We start from the raw sequence: 5,512 nt of genomic DNA on the forward strand, positions 1-5,512 counted from the left end.
ACATGTCGTACTTGGCAAAATCATGGTGCCCAACAGACATCCTAACAAACTCAACAATTGTGTACACTGAAAAAATGGTGAAAGTTTACTTTGAATCAGTTTTCACTCATATTGTGCCAGTAAATACTCCAGTAATGTAGTTCCTGATGTGAATTGGTGTATAGTTTTGTTGTTTTTACAAGTTTACAAACCAGGCATCTTGATTTAACCTTATTTTATATTGGGTATTTTATATTTTATGTAAGTGGTGACAAAATACAGTTCCAAAATAATTTATCATACAAAATTGTCCTTAAATTGTGAATCAAAATGTATTCATATTACTACGAACCTAAACAGTATGCTAAAATATTGGTCATATGCTGAATTTGACAATTTTTCTAGACATCTGAATTTTGATGGTTTTGTAGGATTGCACCCAATATTATTCTGATTGATAAGCCAATATTTGTTTTCGTCTAATGGCCAATAACTGATACATTTTAAATTCTACACCATTTTGTCTGATTAAAAAATAAAACATTCAGTCGTTTTAAATGCTACAAGTGAATTTAGGCATCACAGCATTATAATGTACAGTATGAAAAATGATTATTCAGTGGAGATTTGCCAAAGATTAGAATTGATTGTGTTATTATATTATTATTAGTGTTTTAAGATTATCATTAAGTAAACATTAGATGATGGCAAATAGTAATCTTAAATGGGTGAAATGAGCATAAACATTCAATTTCTGGGTTATATCTTATTTTATCCTGCATAGTTTTATTCCACGTTTTTATGTTTTTCAAGAATATCACCTAGGAATATCTACCAAATAACAAAGAATAATTTGCAACAAAATACTAGTGTTTGATTGGATATTAACAAAATATATGGAATACATTTTCCTTTTTTATTTTTTTTGCCAATTCTATGATTTGCGTTCAGCAATGCTGTCTGCGACCAGAACATCAGACCAGACCTGGGACCCATTTGTGTCCCACTGCTTTGTCTGTTTGCAGTGACGGCCACATTAGTTCAGTGATTATACTGTTTCTCAAGCCATTATGTGTCATAAATCTCAATAATGGGCCCTTTAAATAATGTCTGTTAATATACTGCCACATCATGAGATTAAGTTCATCGTTACCACCCTTTACTCTGCCTTAGACGTTTCAGTTGCTCGTACAAAAACCTCCCAGTGATAGAGACACATGTGTCTGTGATGGTGCACAGCAAATCGCATCACTGACAGACACACAAAATTGTAGCTTTGTGTGAAATCCTCTCGTTTGGGAGGGGGGAGACAGAGATTAGCGATCACATGCTCCCCCCCCCCACAACATAAAACCTGTTGGAGAGAAGTTGGAGAGGAAGGCATTAGCGAACACATGAAGTGTGCCTGTGTCAGACAAACGCTTCAGTCGTCTTTGCTCCAGACCAGAGAGAGACAGACCGGCAGATAGAGTCTGATTAGGGATGACTCAGTGATTTGAGCGACTGAAAGGCCTGAGGGTTCTGCTGTATGTTACAGATTATCCCCATTACTGCCATGCTGTTTCTCTTCTTCTAGCAGTCTACCGTCCGTTTCACATGGGCTACTGTATATGTCGTGCTCACTGCTTCCTATACCACTGAGCAGGGTCGATCTGTGGATCACTTCACTTACCAAAATTAATTAATTTGGGACGACCTGCAGTGTCTTCAAACGTCAACATCGTTCTGCAGGGTTCAAAAGGGTTTTGAATTTGATGATAATTCAAGCATTTAAAGAAATACAGTATAAATATGATTTTTTTCATGTGTACATTTAGCATTAAATGACTGGCGAGTTTTTAATCGAAATATACATCACTGCAGGGGAATACTGCCAGCGAATAATGGCTGAAATTCCAATCATTTTTTGCTTGTATGATTGAAATATTGTAGATCTGTGTTCAAACTATTATTCAACAGTTCAGGGATGGTGAGATTTTTTTCAAATGTAATTTATTCCTGTAATGGCCAAACATAATTTTCAGTCTTAAGTATCACATGATCCTTCAGAAATCGTTCATATTTTTTCATATTTTTGTAGAAAGCATTTTTTCTAATGATTCTTTGATTAATAAAAAGTTTAAATGTATCATGAATAAAAATATTAGTAATAATAATAAATTTATATATTAATAATAATAATAATAATAATAAATCATTTATAAATGTACTGTTTATTACTTACCCCATGCTTTTATAGAGCTTGATAGACGTGGAAATATAATAACATTATAATAACATATTATAACATAAGGGTAAATAAATAATGACTTGAAATAGAACAGAACAGCCCATATGAAGGGAGAGCGTGCAGCCCAGCATTTAAAAACACCTTTAGTTACAAAGATTCTTTCAGTCAATTTTAAATGCCAGCAGAAAACTCAACAAGCATTTATTGATCATAAATGACAAGGATGACAAGCTCAAGCGGTTTCAGAAAAAAAAAAAAAAAAATACAGGGGAGAAAAGAAAGGTATAAAACAATAGTGAATATCAGCCAAGAGTGTTAAGAGTGAGAAATCAGGCAGGGATTAGAAACGCACATGCTAGATGGCATTATCACATTTTTATTGATTTTTTTTTTCTTTTTTTCAGGGGATTTTTGAAAAAATAAAAATACTACAAGAAGTATGCAATTTTGTTAAATTATATAAAAACTCCCTTTCCAATCCCTGCTGAAGGATAACAGGTAAACCTATGTGCAAGGTAAGGTAGAGGTGCTCAGCGAGGGAGAGAGAGTGAAACACAGTGAGACGCTGTGGCACTTTTCCCTCTGTAGACTGAACCATCGTACAGCTTACAGAGACAGTTCACTCAAAAATGAAAGTGCTGTCATTACCTTCTCACCCTCATGTCATTTCAAGCCCACATGGCCCCGTTGAGACCGATAAACTGTACACTTCTGTTGTTTTCTAAAACAGCAGTGGAAACATTCTTCAAAATTTTTCCTTTTGTGACGTGAAGATGAGTATACAATGACAAGATTTTCATTTCAAAATCTGAAATCTCTTACTGACAAGTACATTCATCACAACTCTGACACAACAGGACAAAAACCCCTTATATTCAAAATGGTTACATTCAAATCTACCTAAGTAAAAAAATCATGCAGGATTTTATAAGATAGATACCAATAAAAATGTCCAGTCTCTGAATCTGCTAATTTCTCATAGTAAACAGAGATATTTCCAAGGCTCAGCCGGAAGGAAAAATGGTTTTGCCAAAGCTCAGTGTGAGTGAAAACCTCAGAAATCACAATGCTCTTTAAATGATTCTATGAAGAAGCAGCTGTAGGCACCAGCACAAATGGCAAACTGGCAAAGTGATGACTGAGAATATTAATAAAGTTGAAGTTCTATACCAGGGGAAGCCAACTCTGCTACTGGAGAGCTACCATCCCCAATCAAATATGTTATATAAACATGGTGTTCAGGATAACTTAAAAGTTTCAGGCAGGTGTGTTGGAACTGAAGACTGCAGGAAGGTAGTCCTCTGGGAACAGGGCTGGCTAAACATGCTCTACACCAACTGAGAGCTACACAAGCTTACAACTCTTAGCCCCTGAGTTCCACTTACCTACAGAGTTTGGATCCAACCCTAATCAAACATACCTGAATAAGGTGATCAAGGTCTTCAAGATTACTAGACAGCTACAGGTAAGGTTAGAGCAAGACTCTGCAGGACAGTGGACCTTGAGGGCCAGAGCTGCCCAGCCTTCTAGAAGTACCACAATCATTTCATCTGTACAGTTGGATTCAAGTTCTAGTTCCTACAGTTATTAAAAAGTAATGGTTGATGCAGAGTGTTCCTCATAAAGGAGAGGCATGAAGGCCCCAAAAAGTGTTCTACCTCAGATTCATTCATATTACAGCCTCACCCTTAAAAACTAGAGCGAAAAGATGAGTTCACAGTGGAACCCCAGTCCCTCACTCTAGGAATAAACCTAACCCTAACCCAAACATCTGATTGGTCAAAGGAAAGTCCGCTCCAGGATCAACACCAGGAACAAGTCTTACTTGGCAAAATCACGTTCACATCTGTTATGGCTCCTCGCATTTTTCCAAACGCAGAGATCTTGACTCCAGGGAATGACAACATCACTCTGAATTATTCCAGATTATTGCAGCATCAGAACTGTCAGTAATTAACATTCTATGCAGAATTTGGCACCACAAAAGCCCCATCTTGTTTCAAATACAGAGGATGGGTAAAATCCCTTCTGGCAAAACTATACAGAATTTTGCCTCAAGAAAGGGAAAATTATCCACCTTGTCATACAGCTAAAGCCATATCAGATTATAGGAAAAAAAACACTCAGTGTGACATTGCCGAGAAACACATTCTAATGACCTTTTCACACTAGCGTGCTAGCAGTTAAACATTTGCATCCCTTCCTCATCACTGAGGTTCACACACCCTCCTTCATTGTCAAGCTCATCTAACTGCAAGCTTTCGAACGTGTACTTGTTTCTTGGGAGGTGGGATGGACTACGAGTGGCTTGGTTTTCAAACCCTAGCGAATGGCTGCAGGAGCCAGTAGACTCCGCCTCTTCAGAGTCGCTAGTGTCTGTTCCACTACTGGTGGAGCCGTCAATCATCTGCACAGCCCCGAAGCGCCGGTGCGGGGAGCTTAGCTTGAGATTGGCCTTGCCTGGAGGCGTGAGCCCGTTGGCCAGCATTCGGCGCTCCAACATGGCCATTCTCTCGGCATGGAGAGAACGGGAGTTTGTGGCTGATTTGAGATTCTTTCCAACTGGCTAATGGTGTTCTGGGACTTGTTTGCTGAACGATTCATAATTGGGGAGCAGCTACTAAATAGTCCTCCCCTTTCCTCCCGTCCTGCTTTTGAACTAAAGCTCTGCCTGGTGTGTCCATTATACTGGGTGTAACTTAATGAGCTGGTCCTGTGAATTGAGGAGGGGGCGGGGCTAGAGGTCAGGCTCCTGGTGCCTGTGTGTTGGTTTAAGGAGCATTTTGCGGCCAACTCTTCCAATAGTGTGCTATGAAGCCGCCCACGTACCCTGCCTCCAAAATATGATGACTCAAAAATGTTAGCACTTTGATTTGGAGAGGAGGGGCTGGGATAGCTGTGGGCGGGGCTCTCGGCTTGGTTTACAGGGGAAAGAGGTGGAGACTCTTTCTGCCTCAACTTGCCCATGTATCTGCCCTGTTGAGGTGGCCGGGGCGAACCAAACCCTGTGCCATAAGCGCTGTCACTGTTGCCATCGCGTGTGTGTGAGTGTGACCTGCTGACCCGACCTCTGACTTCCTGTTCACTAAACTCTGCATCACTGCAGTCAATATATGGGATGGATGAGCTGCTGCCTTTAGTTGCAAGGGACGCCAGACCTGCTCGATCGATGGGTGGACTGCTTGGATGCCGGGCTTCTGCTGTGCTCCTGAATGGTATACGTTTGGTCACTACATCCGTTGCGCTGAGTTGAAGGGGATGAGTTTCCGCCTGGTCTTACTACCGCAGAATCTTCCGAGCTTA

The sequence above is a fragment of the Carassius auratus genome, chromosome 34, assembly GCF_003368295.1.
Source record: "Carassius auratus strain Wakin chromosome 34, ASM336829v1, whole genome shotgun sequence".
Lineage (NCBI taxonomy): Eukaryota > Metazoa > Chordata > Actinopteri > Cypriniformes > Cyprinidae > Carassius > Carassius auratus.